The sequence below is a fragment of the Ochotona princeps genome, chromosome 2 (assembly GCF_030435755.1).
Source record: "Ochotona princeps isolate mOchPri1 chromosome 2, mOchPri1.hap1, whole genome shotgun sequence".
NCBI lineage: Eukaryota > Metazoa > Chordata > Mammalia > Lagomorpha > Ochotonidae > Ochotona > Ochotona princeps.
Window position 1 is genome coordinate 73760507 of NC_080833.1, and position 20272 is coordinate 73780778.

The following is a 20272-nucleotide window of genomic DNA, read 5'->3' on the forward strand; positions in this document are numbered from 1 at the left end:
TTTCTTGATCCCTACGACCTTTCCCTAAGTCACCAAATGAATGGATTGGAACACAGAAATAGTGAAGGCATTTTTTTCAGTTTTAAAGATTGTGTTGTTCTCAATTTTGTGCTTCTATCAAGAATCATGAAAGCTGGCATGGTGACATAATAGGTACAGCTACCACCTGCAAAAACTAGCATCCCGTAGGAACACCTGTTGGAGACCTCCTGGTAGTTCCACTTTCAGGTCAGCTCTCTGCTCATGCACCTGGGAAAGCAGCAAAAGATGGCCCAAGTCCCTGGGCCCATGTACCCATGTAGGATACTCAGAACAAGCTCCAGGCTTTGTTCCTGCCCAACACTAGCCATTGTGGCCATTTGATGAGTGAACCAGTGGATGGAAGATATCTCTCTCTCTCTCTCTCTCTCTCTCTCTCTCTCTCCTTCTGTCTCCACTCCGCTCTCCCTGTAATTTAAAAACAAGGGAACTGGACAAGTGGGATGCTGGACTGTGCATGGTGTAAACTTTTAATTAGGGAATCTCAACGGAACTTGAGCTGTGGTTATGCATCAAGGTGAAGGAATTCATGATGGGGGAAGGGTTTGGGGTGAAGGGGGGGGAAATCCCAGTACCTATGAAATTGTGTCATGTAATGCAATGTAATTAATGAATAAATGAATATTAAAGAAAAAAAAACAAGGGAACGAAAAATGAATCATAATGTCTATGTTTGAAATCTCTTGCAAGGGGAGTCACAGACACCTCTCACATTGTCAAACAATTCTCACAGTTTCTATGGGAAATATCTGCTGTGAAGTAATAACTGGAGGACGTTTGTAAAGAGCTTTGCTGCACTTTTGGTTCTAACTCTTCCTCTTTAGCTACTTATTCATTCATTCATTCATCAAACAAATGTTTGCTAAAGGCTTGCTAGTGATGTGCACTGTCCCAGGCTCTGGAGAAGTAGGTCGGGGTAAGATAGAAACAGCCCTGTCCCGATGGAGCTTACGTTTGAGTTGGAGAGGCACAGCAAGCAATTCGGGAAGGAAAGGAACAAGATCAGTTAGGTAGCAACTCTTTCTGTGAAGGTGCTGGAGCATTTTGGGGCAGTGTTACTTTGCTTAGTCATCAGGGGAAGGATTCTTTGACAAAAGCACTTTGAGCTGTAACCTGAACAATATGAAGAGCGCACATGAGAGTGTCCCTGGCAGAGAACACAGCCAGTGCCAGGCCCTGAGGTGGAGTGATGTGTTTGGAGGTAGAAAGAGGATGCCACTGCTTCTAAAGTGAAATGAACAAGTGGGCAGTTGGAGGGGTAGGTAACGGCCAGATTCATGGGGGCTTTAAAGGTGGCAAGCCATTTGAATTTTAGTCTCGGTGCAAATTGGAGTTCGTAGAAGGAAAATAACGTGATCTGAGTACCACTCTCCATCTGTGTCAGCCATTCAACTGATGGTTTCTAGGAGGCTGCAACCATTTTGACCACACTGGTTAGGGGCACCGGGCCAGCCTTCTGATGTATAGAGGGAGGAGTGTGGAAGAGGAGACAGTAGCTAGGTTGGATGAATGCCATGGAATTAATTAGGAAGGTGATGAGGAAGCATGGCTTACATTTAAGGAAGTGAACACAGGAGCAAGGATGAGAGGAATGAAACTGGAGAGAAGCCAGGGGTCAAATCCAGGAAACATTGTGTGGACCAAGCTGCCGAGCCTGCACTAACTCCTTGGGGCAGTGGGTTCTGTGCACATGCTCAGATTGTTGCTTTAGCTGCTCATGGCTGGTGATTGAAGGCAAGTCAGGGTGGTGACAGTCATCAGGGCAGGGCAATAGTGATTCAGAGCGGGACAGGAGCAGTGAGCTGGGAGGCCAGGAGGAGGTGGCTAAGCCATAGGACTTGGTGGTCACCTGTGCAGGGCCAGGGCTTCCCTGTCCTGGAGGCTTAGCACAGCAGAGCTGGAGAGCGCCCTTAAGGGCTAATGGAGCAATCTGAGGGGCCTGCTGTCTTTGACGAAGCCTCCTGGGCTGTGGTCAGTGTGACCAGATGTGGAGGAAGGAAATGGCAGAAGAAAGTGGGATCCTTTCTGGAAGGTGGTAACCTGGCTCTGAATGCTTTCCAGCTGTTACATCAAGCTCTTTTTCCAAGAATCTACACTGCACTCTCAACCTAGCAGCCCCATTGTAGACCTGACGCTGTCACTCCCACTGTCTTGTGGCCACCAGCACTTGCTCTATGTGGCGCTCAGGAGAGAAAGAGGAGCTGGAAGCTAGACAGAAAGGCATGGAAGTCAGGTGGCTTTGTGTGTAACCAGATCCATGCTGACCTGTCCTCTTCCCTCCCAGCCCCTCCCGCAGCCAACCCTGCTCTCCTTCTCTACTTGCTCCTCTTCTTAATAGTTTTTGAAAAGTTAAGAGAGTGAAAAAGATAAGGTTTAGACACACATCATAAAGCAAGCATACAATATACCTCTTGCAACATCAGCAACTTGAGTTTGTCTCAAATTTCCTCAGGCTTGGAAGACAAAAAAACAGAAGCAGAGAGGCCCTTCTCAGGCCAACTCTCAGTCCAATTTTGAGAAAAGTCTCTCTTGTTCATGTCTGGAGCCATGAGCACTAAGCAATGTATAGGGTGGGAGCCCTCGGACTCTTAGTGCTTGTAGTCTTATCTAGATCTTTATCTTTTCCATGCACAGCCAGAAAAAATCAGACAAGTCTTAGGGAAAGGCTTCTTCTTAAGCTTTTGTCTAAATTATAACCCGTGTTATCTAACGGGTAGGATTATCTAAACAAACAGACCTAATTTTAACCCAGTTCAGCTACCACCCTGTAGCCATTTAATACCTTGGAGGTAGTTACTGAGCTTCTCTAAGGCTCAGTTTCCTTATCTGTAAAATGGGTATAATTATGCTACCTCCCTTATAAGGTAATATTTAAGGGTTGAAAGCACAGACTCTGGAGCCAGACTGTCTGGGTCCTAACTTACCTCTGCCATTTACTAACTATATGGCCCTAGGCAAGCTACCTTACGTCTCTGAGCCTCAGTTTCCTCATCTGCAAAGTGGCTTCATTCCCACTGGGTTGTCATGGGAATCAAAAAAGCACTTATAGTCCACCTGTGCAGGGCTCTCCCAAGAAGTGAGCTCCTATGCGAAGCCCTGTGCTCACAGCTTGTCAGGATTTGCTAAATCAGTGAAAAGGACTTGAAGATGATTGAAGAGGAAAGAGCCTGGTGGCTTGCGTGGAGTCAACTGCGGGATTTGACCTCCATGCTTATACCCCTGCCTGGTCCAGGACTGGGTGCACAGTCAAGGTTCTGTACATATTGCTGGGCAATGGCTTCATCAACTCCAAGGCGCTCTGGGCTTTGAGGTTTAGATTCTTTCTGAGCAAGTGGAAGCTGGTGCTGATTTCAGAGCTGGTGAGGGGAGATGTGCTTTTCCTTATTTACCAACACTGACTTGGACTTGGTGTCTGGGACACCCAAAATATGTTGTGAATCAGTCGGAGGATAACAAGCTGTGCAGTGCTCTACGGATTACTCACTAATTTGACATTTGGGGAATTTCTGCAAAATGTTAGGGAACATTTGACAAGATGCAAATTGCTGTATCCATAAGGTGCACGTGACTCTGAGGCAGGGTGGCACCCTCCCTGATGTGGCTCCATCCGCTCCTAGCACCAGCTGTTGCATCCTGACAGAGTGGCTTCTGGTCTTTCTAATTCCCTTAAAGGGAATGTTGGAATTCTCCGAAAACCTAATGACAACATGTCTTTGAGCACCTACTGTGTGCTGGACATTTTTTTGATTTCTGTCTTACAATGTTTAATCTTCCTAATATTTCCTGGAGCTTTGCATCACGAGCATTTGTGTTCCAGTAAGGAGGCTGGGGATCAGAGAGGTTAAGCAGCTTGCTTAAGGCACATGGCTCTGAACTTCCTAAGTCAGAATTTGATCCTGAGTTAAAATCCCCAAGATCTGGGTTGCAAAACATAGGCCATTTTTCACGCCATTAGCGGATCACCTGGTTCCAGCCACGTTCTCCCATGAGGAAGGGTGCAGGGAAGAACAATTTTGAGGTAAACTTTTACTTTTAGATAACTGGGCACCATCTGAGGCCACAAAAACCGATTTTAGTCTGTTTTATGTTGAGATCTGAATTAGCTGGTCATCTGGAATTTTCTCTTATCACGATATTGTTTTCAAAGTCAGACAAGGAAGGCTGTGTTGAGGGAAGAGGACAGTTGCCCCAAGGCTCCCATGCCTGGGCCATGGTTATTATTCCGGCATTATTTTGGGAATTTTACCATCCTGGTGAGGCTACCCATCCTCTGACAGGCAGGTTTTGGCCCAGCTTCCTATCAGCTCCAGGAGAACAAAATGAAGTGTGTGTGCGGTCGGGGCGTGAGACATTAAAGGCTACTTCAAACATTCATGGAAAAATGGAATTAAAAGGAAAGCTTATTTTGCTACAAAAAAATGTTGAAATTCTCACACAAAATTTCAGCAAACTTTTTCTAGACCCCTGGTACACAACAATTTCAAAAATATCTTTTATAAAACAGTAACATTTAATTCTGTTTTCCATAAACTATTTGAAATGCCCTTGTTTAAATATTTCCAGATTCTTGGGCACACCTGGCCCCTGGGGGCTGGCCCACTGATGGGCTTGTTTACTTAGAGGAGCTGGTCCAAGCAGGGCACCCTGGAGGGGCACTGCAAGCTGTGTCTGCTGCTGCCAGAGGCACACCAGGCAGTCACCACTGCCAGTAACAGCTAGGACCCCTAGTAGTGTTCATATACTTATAGCAGGTATTTCTCTGTGTGGGGCAACCCATGCTTTGTGTGTGTGTGTGTGTGTGTGTGTGTGTGTGTGTGTGTGTGTGTGCTCATTTTCTCACCCTTTGGCTAAAATTTGTTATCATTCTGTGCACCTTGTCCACACATAGCATGTTTGGGCACAACACAAGAGCCATGAGTAGAAATAAAAACACCCCTTATGCCCACATCAACAGGTGTGGTTGGTTTCTCCAGGCAGAGGAGACACTTGTGCTCTTGGCTCGTCCTGACTGCCTTCCTGTAGTGTTGGGCCTGCACTATGTGATGGACAAGCTGGTGGCCCTGGAATAAATCCAGCCTGCGGATTTTAAGACTTTTCGCACTCTATCTGCAGTGACTAAATTCTTTCTTTACTTAGAAACACTTACAATAAGGATGTGTTTCCAGTGTTTTTCACCAGAAAGCTAGAACAGAGGTCCCCACATATTGACCATGGAAATCCTATACCTTCATGGCCCCCTCCATGGGCTCACAGTTGTACTTTTCATATCTCTTAGTTGAATCAAAAGCACATTAAGTGCTTTTGCATTAATTTTCCTTCTGTTCATTCTAGCATCATCTCTAAAGGGTATCAAAAGAAGGGTGGCCTGTTTGGTAGCTCTGTTTACCAACAACACTTGTCTCCTGCATGAAACTGGGCACCAACTCTGTGAGCTGGGTGGGGATGGGGATGGAGGATGCGCCCAGATCCAGCTTGGCACCAATGTGCTGGGGTTTGACTTTGCCTTTCTCTTCTCCCACTTGCTCTTCTATACGGCTAAAAGCCACAACAGTGTTAACAGTTTTAAGTCAATTAACAGTGTTCATTCTGAATGCAAACTAGAGGATGGATGGGTTTATTTTTCTGGAATCTAATTACTCTAGAAGCAGCACAAGTAAAAACTGGCCCCACTTGAAGTCTCATTGCATGCTATCCAAATGGTCTCCTGAAAATCACCCTCGGAGGAAAGGAGACAGCATGAACTAGTGAGCCAAACCTGGCTCTGCTCATCTGGCGACCTCGGTACTGAGTCTGGACCCTCTAATGGGCTGGTCAAGCCACTTCAGCTCTCCCAAGTGCTCTCAGCTCATCTGTAAAATGGGTAGATTGGACCCCATGACCACAGATCATCTCCCCGGGTCTTGTATTGCACGGATCCCCAGTAATGACGCTGAATCATTCAAGCCATCATGCCAAGTACATGGTGCCACCAGCCTTTCATCATGCCAAGCTATCACCTGCTTTGAAGGGCTGCGCTCAAAAAGTCTCTTTGGGTCTCTCCCTCTCCAGAGGAGGCTTTCATTTCTGGTGTCCTATTATTAACCTTTCTCCAAGCTCTGTTTTCCAAGTTTAGGTCGGCTCATCAGAGTTGAACACGGACTGTTTGGATTTTTGCCCAAGCTGTTCTCCCAGCCTGATAGCACATTCATTACTCCCTACCCATGGTTTCTGCTAAATGACCTCGTTAGTGCTCTAATTACATGTTGCTCTTCAGAAAGCTGGGGGTGGGGTGGATGAGTTAACGAAGGCTGAGTTCTGAGATGGAGTACATTGTAAACATACTGAATGACGCCTACCTTCCCCTGGCCTGATTACCCACCGGGAGCCGCAAGACAAGCTTTGTGCACTCTCTTCTTCTTCCTTTTTCATAACCCATTAAAAGATAATAATAAGGCATAACAAATGTGTTGGTAGTACATGAATTTGAAAGCTGGGTGGTGATATATTTACAACTTAATTTATGTGGAAACAGAGAATAACCCCCCCAACATAAAAAGCAACCCCACCTCCAACAAAACCACTTTGGGGGTTGGGGAGAAGTGAAAACAAATGCTTCTTTCAGCACTTACTATGAGCTTGTGTACCTTTTTGTGAATCTTGCCAACAACTCCATGGACTAGTTATTACACCAGATTGACTAATGAAGCAGTTTCATCGAGGTTGAAGTGTTTCCTAAGGTCACAAAGCAAGTAGGTGGCAGTTCGGAATTAAACCCAGGTGTGACTGACTCCAAATCCCGTGTTCCACGCTGCCTCTCCATGTACTAATCCATTCATTCATTTATTCAACAAACAGCACCCTCTGACCTCTATTCCATGTCAAAGTATATCCATACAGTTTCAAAGTTCCTCTTCTATGATTTCAAATGTAATTGTATAAATTCCTCAGATCAGTCTGAACTCACTGGTGTGGGGTTCCATTGTAATCTTCTCTCTTTTCTCCGGTTTGTCTCCACTCTGCCTTGGGAGTCAGATTGCAAATTTGAGATTGCGGACCTTGCAAAGTCTATTTAAAGATTACCCAGAGATCACGTGTTTTCTAGCTAGGGGAATTGAAGCTCCCTGGCTTCTGGAAGTGGTAAACTAAGGCCTGTTCTTTCTTCTCTACCCCCCTGCGGAAATGCCAAGAGAGGGCTGGGATTTGCGTGGGGTGTTGAGAAGTATGGCTTTTGAATGCTGTATGTGATAGTTCACCTTGGATCTTGTGTGTGTGTGGTGAGAGGATCTATACCCATTACATACAGGAGCTGACTAGCAGGCGACTCTAAGCTGATCCTATTTGCTAGAAAGCCATCAGAGTCAAATTTTAAAGAGAATTAAGCTTCCCAGCTGTGCTAACTAGAAAGGATTTCCTTGAGGTTTCCTTTTGGGCGATGTTAAGGTGAAGTAGGGGAGTCAAGTCTTTCACTTGTCCCCATGGAATCTTCTCTGTCACATTTCAAGAAGCGGCAAATGCAGTGTGTTGAGTGATGAGCAATGTCCACACTTAGGACAAAACAAATGATGTGACAGTAATATTAACAGGATACGACTTTAACCCAAGTGATGAACTTTCATAAGAGCTTCTTACCCACTTATTAATTAGAATTCAAACATAGACATTGGAATTTTGCAAACCAGACATCTTAAACATGTGAACATTGTTTGCAAGGTTATTGAGACACATGTGCTGGGCTAATGTATTAATTTATTCTATTAGTAATCAAGTTGGTCTAATTATAAGAAAGTCACGAAAAGAAAACTTTCCACAGCTAAGTTAGTTATGGGAAAGAAATGGAAAATTCCCAAAACTTTGAACTGCTCTGTGAATCCATACTATGCTTGTTGATGGGGGAGGAGCTGTGACACAGCAGGAAGCCATTGCTGTGTGTGTGATCACAGTTTTAATGATTCTCCTTGACCATAATAAACATAGAATATGTATGCCTCAAAGAGATTAAAGATCCCACAGTAAAAGGCAACTCCTTATTCAACATTGATCATTTTGGGAAAACTGCCTTCCTCAGATAAGTCATTAAGCTAAACATTTCACCAGAGAAAAAAACTTTTCAAAGAATTACTCCAATCTTCTAAAGTAATTCACTTGTACTCCTCTTCTATTTTTTAACAACCAAGAACATTCACAGGAGCTATGATCATACCTCTAGAATTTTTGAATGACTGGACAAAGCAGTGTTAAAAATTCAACAGCACTAATTACTAGCTGAGCAGTATAAAAACCTCTGAATAAATGTCAGCCTAGGAGATAAGCTCTTATCTTAATCTAATGACTCCACAGACTTAATTTGTCAGACCAGCCTAGTTGATGAAAAACAGGCTTCTATTCTCCAGTGCTAGCAGGAACATCTTTCCAAATCTTTGAAGTTGGATAGTAATACCATCAGTGTCATCCTGGAAAAATTTTGTGACCAAGCCAATTTAATTTCTATTGTCCCATTACACTAATTAAAGTTGTTCCACCCCCATTGGACAAATATCTAAAAGTGAAGGCAGTATATTTTTAGATTTCCTACAATTTGAACTAATCACCTTCAACTCTCTTCCTTCCTTCCCTTTATTTCTTCCTTCCCTCCCTTTTTTTTCTATGTGCTGGAGCATCAGGGACTGTGTGTCTTCATGTGGGAAAGCTGAAACTTCCAGAGATATCTGTTAACTTGGTGGAATCCATTAACAGAAAGGCAACATAGTGGAGTGGTTCAGAATATAGATCCCAAGGCAGAAAGCCCTGGAGGGAAGTCTTGTTGTGCTTTTTGAAAACTGTGTATTCTTGGTTAAATGTTAAAACTTTTTAAGCTTCATTGTAATCATCTGTAAAATGGAGGATAATCATGGATAATGTGACAATTAAATGAGATAAAGTATGTCAAAGATTTAGAGTGCCTGAACGTTATACTTATTGCAGTTCAGCTTTCTGAATGAGCTCACCAATTTCATTTGCTCATTAATTTAATGTATTCAATCAACAAATAGGTGTGCCAGGTGCTATAGATGTAAGAAGCAAAAGGCAATGCCTGTTGTCTTTATTGGACAAATCTCACAATACCATGATAAACCATACTGCTGGATCTTCAGTGGAATCAAGATGCAAGCTTACATCTCACCTGCGTGATGGCGAGGTGATGTATGGTGGAGAGACAATGACTGGTTCTCTCAGTTCTTCCTGCCCCCTTTCTCTGTGACACAGAATCATACTTTACCTAAACCTATCGAGTGCGTTCCATCTTGCTGTGCTCCAATCTCATCCGTTAACATAATGTCCTGTCCAGTTGTCCACATGCCCTCTGTCTACTCCTAACTGCCGGCAGTGGACCATATTGATTCTTTCTTGCAGAGACTTGTTCATCTTTGTTGTCTCTTTGATTTCTTATCCTAATGAAAGGAGATGACACAATTTCTTTCACACCCCTTGAAATTCATGCATATATTTAAAAAGATCTTTACCCATAGGTTTTTAGGTGCTGAGAAGTCCACTAGGTGTTGGGACACTGAAATATGCAAGACATGCCCCCACCTTTTAGGGACTTCACGGTGCTGTGGTGAATGCTGTGATAGAGATTCTTTTTTTTTTTTAATTATTTTTTAATAATCTTACTTAGTTGATTAGGGAACAAAGTGTCAAGGGCTACAGGGTGTAAGTGGGTAATACCATTGTTTCCACATCAATATCATTTTTCCCTGTATCTGGGGTCAGGGAAAAAAAACAAAGGGAAAAGCCCCACCCAACCTCCCACCCATCCCAGATCCCCAACGGGAGGCTCGCTCCAAGGGTCCTGCTCATACAGTTTTGATAGCTCATCAGTTCTGGATTGCTGCCAGTCTCTCAGTTCCAACCACAATGAATCCTATGCAGAATCCACTGGCTGACAGTCTCTTCATGGTTGGGGTTCTAAGCTCAGCAGTTCAGTTGGAGGGATCTCCAAAGAAACTTCATCTGAGATGATCCCAGGCCTGATTCTTGTGTGAGTTTGCTAGTACAGAGTCCGACACCGTCCGTCACACCAATCAGCTTATGCTCATGCTAGTCGTTGGGATTGCTGGGTTCGTTCTGTTTCCAGCCCTGTCTTCCTTGTGAACCAACGGGTGTTGTAGTCCAGTTCGATCCTGCCCACTTCATACTCGGTCCTCACGCAAACCGGTTGGACCTGCAGCCTGGTTGGGGTGACTCCCCATAACCCCCACCAGTTCTGCCCCCTACCCTGGTTCCCATGCTTGCCAGTACGCACTGCAGGCTTGTCCAGTCATGACAGATTCTTGACACCTAGTGCCATGGTAACAGGATGGGAAGTGAGCAAGAGAGGGTATTTAACTCAGAAAAAAGACAGGCTTCTGGACTTCAACTCTAAAAACTACTTAGGAGTGAATTGAATAGGGATGTAAGGGAAGGAAGGAGCAGGTATTTGGTGTAGTGGTTAAGAAGTCGGCCGAGGCACCTGCATCCCGTGTCTGAGGATTTGAGTTCAAGTCCTGGGTTCACTCCCAATTCTAGCTGCTTGCTAATGAACACTCTGGGAGGCAGCAGATGATGGCTCAAGTACATGGATCCCTACCTCCCATGTGGGAGATGTGGCTTGGGTTCCTGGCTCCTGTCTTTGGCCTGACACAGCCATAGTTCTTGCAGGCACTTGAGGAATGAACCAGCAGATGGGATACTTCTGTGTTGTATATTTCTGTCAACCTTTCAAGTAAAGAAGCAAAGAAAAGAAATTTCAAGTGGAGGAATTGTCATGAGTAGATGGGAAAAGGTAGTTCACTAGAAGGAGGGCCTCTGTGGTAGAGTGGTGGGTGAAGGAGAGAGATGAAGGATCAGGAAGACCTTGTGCCAATAGCAGAATGATGGACTTATGACTGCTTATGAAGGACTATACTGTTGTAATAATATGGGGGAAATCAGTTGAGGGGGGAGTTTAGGGAGGGGATGAGGAAAATCAAAGAGCCTGTGGAATTGTAGCATATCATAAAATTAAAAATAAAATAGAAGTGGGGGTGGAGGGAGGAAAGAAAGATCTTGTGCAAATTAGACTTCATCCTGAAAACCTCAGGACTCATTGTATCAATGTTAGGCAGCCTGTTAATAACCATTGTTTTGTGGCTTGGACGTGGGAAGTGTTCAGTGTCCTCCTCACTGGCTTGTGACCTCTTATTGCATCACCTCCCCTACCTTTCTGGAGAATGCCTTTCCACCAGGACTCCCGTCATCACTGAAGACACACAGCAATGTAAGTGTCCTTTGCTCAAACAACTTTCACTCACTTCCACATGGACAACCTTATTTCCCCAGCTGCGCCTAGAATTGTCCCCCTTTGGAGGAAACCTGCTACAATGACATTCCTGCCTCTCATCCCACCTCCTCCATCCCTCCCACTAAAAAGACAAGCGTCACTTGACCCTGTCTACCTTCCTAGTCCTCATGCTTTTGCTGGACTTTACTTCCCATCCTACATAGGCAGAATCTCACTCTATTTTCACTTCCGAACCTTCTTAATGCTTTTCCAGCCTCTATATTCAACTATTCACTGTCTGAGGAAACTGGAGCAACCTTGGCAATTAATTCCAATTTGTCAATTGTGATGTCCAGTTTAGACTGAGTTCTCAGTATCACCCTTTTCCTAAACTAACAGACCTGCTTTCACACGGCGTAGCGACATACAGTTCTGAGCTGTTACTGTTTGAGGGAAGTTTGGAGGGCCTGTGTCATGCACTCTGGGTAACAACATTCTTCAGTGTGTAACCCATCTGCTGCCCCAACCTTGACACAGCCGTTTGAATAAAGGATGAATACCTGATGCCAGAATCCCAGCGAGATAACCGACTGACTTACCATTGGTCAATCAGTTTCTCTTGACATTTTGTTCTTGTATCATGTAAATAGAGTGTCCTTTATTTCAATGAGTGTCTATTTCTTTTGACCCAAAAACTTTGCCAACATCACACCAGCTCTCAATTATCAAACCTATCCTTGCTCCTCTTACTCCCTGTATTGAATTTTTATAATAAAATACATCTGTCTTGCTAACCAACAGAACCTCAGCTTTTCTGTTTTTTTTTCTCAACTGTATTTCTTAATAGTTCAGCTTAACTTAGAGACTCCTACCTGATTTCTTTCTTAAAATATGTTTATGGAATTTATTTATATTAATTATGATTTATTTATGATACTTTATTTTGTGTTTCCTACCTACTATACTTTTCTTTTCTGTCTAATTTCTGTCTTGCTCTGCATAGGACTGATTGGGCTTCCTTTATTCCTCCCTCTTCTTTATTTGCAAGTTATACTTATTGTTTTGCATCCTTGATTGGCTTTCATTAGTCTTTTAACATGCATATTAAAATTTAAAATTTTCCATATAGCTTAAAGTTAATCGTATCTCTGTCATTTTTAGTGTGAAGCTTTACCTTTAATTGAAGGAACTTACATCAATTTTAAAGATTTATTTTTATTGGGAAGTCAGATATACGGAAAAGAGGAGAGACAGAGAGGAAGATCTTTCCTCTGATGATTCACTCCCCAAGCGGCCACAATAGCCCAAGCTGTGCTGATTCAAAGCCAGGAGCTAGGAGCCTCTTCGATGTCTCCCACATGGGTGCAGGGTCCCAAGGCTTTGGACCGTACTCAACTGCCTCCCAGGTCATAGGCAGAGAGCAGATTGGGAAGTAGGGCCTCCAGGATTAGAACTGGCACTCATATGGGATCCCAGGCGAGGACTTTAGCTGCTAGGCTATGGCGCTGGGGCCACTTACATCAATTTTAAACTGGAATTACCTAGCAGTTGGGTTTTTACTTTACTTCTAATATGAATTATTGTACTATGATTTTTAAATTTACTAACATGTTTATAATTTTCCCCCATGTATTTGCTCCTTTCAAGGTTAACTTTTTCACTTACTAAATACCTACTGTTTTTTGTTTGTTGTGTTTTATTTTGAAAGGAATAAATTTTAATCAATACCTTTTTGATTCTAACCTGTTGACTGGCAAGTTGGGTAGAATTCCAGACTCATAGGTCTTTTTAAAACCATTTTATTTATTTATTTTTTAAACAATTTATTTTTCTTTATTTGAAAGGCAGATTTACAGAGAGTAGGAGAGATAGGGAGATTGTCTATCTGCTGGTTCACTCCCCCACATGACCACAATGGTCAGAGCCGATCTGATCTGAAGCTGGAGACCAGGAGCTTCTTCTGGTCTCTCACATGGATGTGAAGGACCATTCTCCACTATTTCCTAGGTCAGAAGAAGGAAGATGGATTGGAATTAGAGCAGCTTGAACACAAACTGTTGCCCATATGGAATTCCAGCACTGCAGGTAGAGGATTTAACCTGTTCAGCCACCATGCTGTTTCTTCATTTTATCACTTCAAAAACATTATTCCATGGGGATTGCCACGGTAGCTCAGTTTGATAATCCTCTACCTGTGAGTGCTGGCATCACATATGGGTGACAGTTTGTGTCTTTAACTGTTCCACTTCTGACCCATTGCCATTTTATGGCCTGGGAAAGCAGTGCAAGATGACAAAGTTCTTCGGGCCCCGGGGCTCATGTAGGAGACCTGGAAGAAGCTTTTGGCTCCTGGCTTCAGATCAGCTAAGCTCTGGCTGTCACGGAAATTTGGGAAGTGACCCAGTGGATGGAAAATCTTTGTGTTTCTTCTTCTCTCTATAAATCTGCCTTTCCAATAAAAAATTTTTAAAAAATGATTCCACAGACTTCTTATAGTCATTGTTGCTAATGAGAAGTCTGCTGTCAATTTGTCATTCCCTTAAAGATTGTTTTCTTTTCTGTGATTATCTTAAGTTTTAATTTTAATATTGTACAATCCCACTGTGCTGTATCTAGGTGTATATATTTAACATTTTATTCATTTTTGACATCAAATGGACTCTATCTTAGAACTCAATGAGTCTCTTCAGTTCCATAGATTTCTAGTTACTATCTTGCTACACTGGTCCCTCCCACTATTGTACATTGTCTCTAGACTATACTTATGAAATTAACATCAGATAATGTTAGAAGTTCTCTTTCTCTCTCTTTCTCTCATTGGCTCCTTCTTTTCCTTTCCAGATATTTATTTGTTAGTTTATTTTTGGTAGCTTTTGGGATTTCTTGATTCTATCAGTCAACCTGTGTGTGTAGTTTATTTTTAGCAAAGCTATTAGGTTTATTCATTTGATAATACAAAAATTGTTATTGTTAATCTTTTAAAATTGCTCAGAATCCTTATTTTCTTGTATTTAACTTCAGCTACTGCTTTAATGATGCTTTCCCTTGATGCAGAATTTTAAATTGTATTCTGTAATTTTGCTTATGTACTCCTTATTATTATTATTATTTTATTTTTCATGATACAGCTCCATAGACTCAGGGATTCTCCCTTCTACCTTTCCCTTTCCTCCACTGATTTCCCCTACATTATTACAGTAGTATAGTCCTTCAACCATAGTCATAAGTCCATCATTCTTTTATTTAAGTGTATCATGACATTGTATGTGTAGACAATTGTAGAAATTTCAGCATCCTATTGTCAAGATATATTCACAGTTTCATTGGAAATCCATCTTTTATTAGGGAGAAGAGAGGTACGCTGCAATGTATCTTCATGTCTCAGCATGCTAGTCTCCATTATATGGTTCCTCTAGATGAGTATATGCACATACGTGTTTGCCTTTTTATCTACTGATCTTGCATTTTGCATGAAGGTCACCTTATAGCAGAGAGAACATATAATGTTTGTTCTTTTGGGATTGGCTTATTTCACTGAGCTTATGATCTCTAGTTGCGACCATTTTTTTTTAAAAAGATTTATTTATTTTTTATTACAAAGTCAGATATATAGAGAGGAAGAGAGACAGAGAGGAAGATCTTCCATCCGATGATTCACTCCCCAAGTGAGCCACAACGGGCCGATGCGCGCCGGTCCGATTCCAGGAACCAGGAACCTCTTCCGGGTCTCCCACACGGGTGCAGGGTCCCAAGGCATTGGGCCATCCTCGACTGCTTTCCCAGGCCACAAGCAGGGAGCTGGATGGGAAGTGGAGCTGCCGGGATCAGAACCGGCGCCCATATGGGATCCTGGCGCGTTCAAGGCGAGGACTTTAGCTGCTAGGCCACGCTGCTGGGCCCTAGTTGCGACCATTTTGTTTCAAATGGTGGAATTTTATTCTTTTTAATGGTTGAGTAGTATTCCACACAGTAGATATTACCACGATTTCTTTATCCATTTCTCTTATGGTTGGATATTAGACAGTTTCTGTGTCTTCAATATTGTAGATTGTGCTGTTGAAAGTATAGGATTATAGGTCACTTTCTCAAGCAGATTTTGTTTCCTTTGGATATATTTCCAGAAGTGGGATAGCAGGGTCATATGGTAGATCAATTTTCAGTTGTCTTGGTACTCTCAATATTTTCATAATGCCTGTGCTAGCCTGCACTCCTACCAACAGTAGAGTAGGCTACCTTTTCCTCCATATCCACACCAACAGGTGTTGTTAGTAGAGTCCTTATGTTATTTTCATTTTCCTGGGTCTTGATTTTTTTCTTTATGGGAATGGTTTCATGATTTTCAAGTCCCACAGCCTTTTCTGACCAATGACTATAGAAGTGCTGTGGAGGGGCCTGCTACCCTATAAAAATGGTGTAACTCTATGATCTGCCTCCTGAATGAAGTATAGACTGCGATCCTGGTTCAGCATGGAAGCTAAGTGGTCATTGCTCTTTATAGGCATCTGATGTCTTTTTGGCTATAGTCTGATGATGATGGATGGATATGTTTTGGCAAGCATTAATAGCTGTAAAGTACTGTCCTGACTTCCAACTTCATATGGGTTGTTGCATCCATATTGTGCTTTGGATAATGAGCTTTAGTTTTTACTTAATACTCTGGTTTCCCTCCTATTTCTCTTTTTCCAATATCTCTTTAAAGGAGACCTTCATGGTGTTTTGTTTGTTTATGAAGTATGTTTTTGTTTTTGAGTGTAGGTATAATTTGTAAAGATTCTTTCATTACTTGCTCCACTAATAGTGTCTGAGGATTCTTAATATGTCTTTTTTATATGTACTTTGTCCCTTAAAATACACATTCCCCATATTTATAAATTACTCTTTGTTTCCTTCTTTACAATGCCTTAACATTTTTGTGTTTCTATTTTATTCTATAATATAGATGTTTTACTATTATTTTTTACAAAACAGTACATGTGCATTATTTTAAAAGTCAAGTTGTACTAAAAAACATACAATGAACCAGGCTAGTTTTCTTCTGCATTGTTGACTCTTCTGTCCTGGAAAAAGCAATTCATAATTCTTCCAATCTTTCCTCAGATGTTTAACTTCATATTTCTAATAATAGCTGGAATTTCTTACTATGTAGCCATCACTGTTCTCAGTGTGATTCATTTGATTTAAATAATTTGCTTGGGTTCTGGTTGAAATATTTTAGAAATGTTTTATTGTATTTTTTCTGTAATAGATAAAATTTATCTCTTCCATATCTTCTTCTTTTTCCTTCTACATATTTACCTAAACAGACATTTTTAGTTTTTTTTCTGTATACACAGAAATAGTACAAAATAATGAACCAAATAGTACAAATAGTACATTTTCTACATAGATGATTGCTTTTTTAAATATTCCAGTGTATAAACTATACTCCAGTGAAAAATTTTGTCCACGTATTCAAACAGAACAGTTCCAATTTTCCTAGAGAACTTCTCCCAGGAAGTTTCCTTTGCTGCCCCAGTGTAGGGTTTTTTTTCTTTCTTGGATACTGCACAGATATCTTTACATATTGTTTTAATTTTTTTTTCTAAATTCAGTACCTCTTTTTTTCTTGGTATACTTCTTGTTTGGTTGAAGCATACTAATCTTTTAAAACAGTCTCATGGTTTAATTCTTATGTATCTAAAATATCTTTTCAACCTCCATAGAACTGAAGGCTGGAAGTCAAATTCTAGATTAGAAGGGATTTTCACAGTTTTCACAATTACCCACCCCTTTCAGCTACTGGTGTTGCTATTGATGAGTCTGATATCAATTGAATTTTTTTCTTTGGTTGGTTGGTTTTTCCTTCGAAGAATTTTGTTTCTATTTAAAAGTCAGAGTCACAGAGAGAAGCAGAATGAGAGAGAGATTTTTCCATCCATTGGCTCACTCTCCAAATATCCAGGAACCTCGTCTGGGCTTCCCATGCAGGTGCAGGATCCCAAATACTTGGGGCATCATCTACTGCTTTCCCAGGCCATGAGCATAGAGCTGAATCGGGAGTGGAGCAGCCAGGACACAACCAGCATCCTTGTGAGATGTTGGGGCCACAGGAGGGAGGTTTAACCTGTTGCTTTCTTTCCTTCCCAATGTCATAGCTTTAAATTTTCTGAATTCTGGGGACTTTTCATGATTTAGGATATGTATTATCTTTGTGAATATACTATTTGTATTTGAAAACAAGTTGTTAGGGCCAGCATCATAAACCAGTGGATTAAGCGGCCTCTTGTGATACCAGTATTCCATTGAATGTCCATTTGAATACCAGTTGCTCCACTTTCCATCCAGCTCACTGCTAATGTGCCTGGGAAAGCAGTGAAAGACAGTCCAAATAATTGGACCTCTGTATCCATATGGGAGACTCCAGTGGAGTTCATGGTTCCTGGCTTTGCCCTGGTCTAGCCCTGGCTGTTATAGCCATTTGGAGAATAAACCACTAAGTGGAAGATCTCTCTGTTTTACTCTGATTATCTGCCTTTCAAAAGAAATAAAATAAATCCTAAAAAACAAAACAAAAATACCCAAGCTATAAGCATAGCAACAACAAAAAAGGATTTTTTATATGTGAGAGTCTATAAATGTTTATATGTATCAATTAGGTTAGGTTAGTAATTTGTAATCATTTAGAAAAATGTGGTTCTTCTATGAATTGTTGAGAGAGGGGGTGTTTACATTTTTCTACTCCAAGTGTGGAATTGCAGATTTTTCTCTTTAATTCTGTCATTTTTTACTTCATGTATTTTGAGAGTCTGCTATTAGGCACATAAAAATTTATCATTGTAGGCCTTCTTGATAAATTTAATCTTTAATCACTGTGAAATATCAGTGTTCATCTTTCATAATACTCTTTGCTTTGAAGTTGGTTTTATCTGCTATTGATGTAGCCACTCCAGACTTTGTGTACTTATGGTTTGCATTAAACATATTTTTCATCCATTTGCTTTTAACCATGAGTGTCACCTAGTTAAAATATTTCTCTGTAGACAAAATATTATATAATCTTGCATTTAAAACTCATTTCTCCTGAATTTTGTATTTTTATTGGGCCATTTTTGTCTATTAAAATTTGATATGGTTAGTAATATGGTTGGATTTATTTTGTTCTCTCTGAATTTTCTTTTCCTTCCTTCTCTCTCTCTTTCTTTCTTTCTCTGTCTCTCTCATATTGTTTGAGCACTTAACTCATCTATTGGTTGATAGTACTTTGCATTGTTTTAATCTATGTTCCTAAACTGATTATTTCTCTATCAGTCAGGGTCCAGCCAGGAGATAGACGCTGTACCAGGAATTGAACAGAGAGAGAATAATATAAAACTGTGTTACCTAGGTAACTGGAAGAGTAAAACAAGGACTCTAAGGTATCATGAAAGTAGGAAAGATCTATTACCCTTAAGGTTGAAAGAACAAAGGGAAGAGACTAATTATTAAAATTGACAAGTGTAAAGTTGGAGTGCCCGAAAGTGAAAGGCTCTGAAGAGAGGGTTGGCTGGGTCTCAAACTTCTTGTCTCATTAGAAGGAGGCTGGGGACCCTACTCCGAGGAGGTGGCAATGCTGGAATGGGTGTGAGGGGTGGATTTACAAGTGGGAAGCTGCACACTGGATTCAGCAGCTGCTACCAGTGGGCCGGCATCTGGGAGGTAGAGACCCTGCTGAGGGGACTCTTCTGGGAAGCACGTGCCAAGCCCACAGGAGGCAAACAGGCAGCCAGCTCCTTCCTCCGCCAGCCTGCCAGGCCTCTTTGGTGCTGCTCTCCACTAATAGAGCCCGCCAGGGAGCCTGAGGGACGGCTGCAGGACGGGCCCACCCCCGTTCATTGCCATGAAGTGGAGAACAAGAGACCAGCTTGGAGCCCAGGGAGCCCAGTCACGCCCAAGTCCAGGTTTCCCCAGGGACTCGCCTACTGTGGTGGGGGACATCTACGGCTCCATCCTCTCTAACGCCTTCCTTCGCATGGACCTACTTGCTAATCAGTCTTCTCTAAACTTCTTGTCTCTAATCTTTTTATGACTTGTCAGCGGAGAGATAGTGAATGTTCAAAATGTCTGCTGAAGAGGGACGTGGAGGGATGGGCGTTTCTTTTGGTGCTTGACAAACTGGGATGCCCGCTGGCCATGTGAGAGTACCTGCAGTGCAGGTCCAGCTCTGGTCCTGATACCAGCTTCCAGAAAGCAGCTTGGGGCCCTGCCACCCATGTGGGAGACCAGCACTGAATCCCCAGCTCTTGGCTTCAGCCATGGCTTTGTGGTTATTTGGGGAGTGAATTAGCAGATGGAAGATTTCTCTCCTTCCCTGTTTCCCTGCCCTTCAACCACATTTTTTTTTCTGGTTAAAAATTTTTTTTTTTAATTTAAGAAAAGGAAAAATTTCTACTGGACTAATGGCACTATGAGAGACTAAATGACATGTAACAAATGACTGGTACCGACTCTAATGGCCATGGAGTCTCAGGGAAGCAAGAGAGTATGAGGAACTTGGGGTGGCCTCAGAGGCTTCAGAGTTAAGATGGGTTGGAGCTTTAGAAGAGTAAATGGGAAGGATTTAAATCGATGGAGAGAAGGATGAGGCATTTTAGGTGTAGGGCACAGAACAAACAAAGACTTAGACCTAAACACAGACGTGGCTGGAATGGAGACTAGCTTACAGATGGAGGGTCTTTAGCTTCAAGCTAAAGTGTGGGCTCAGAAACAAGCCATTGGGCCATTGTGCTGTAAGGAATGAAGAGCAGGCACCATGGCTTTTTCAGTAGGAGGGGGCCATGATGCAAACAGTGGTAGCAAGAACACTGTGCAGGTGGGGTGGGGTGATGTTTACAGCTTAGGTCTTAAGCATATGTATGTAGCAGACTGCTAAAAGGAAATCAGGAAGTGAAACACATTTTTAAGACATTTTCTAATGATTCTCAAATTTTTACCCTGAATTCAATTTCAGAGTCCATATTT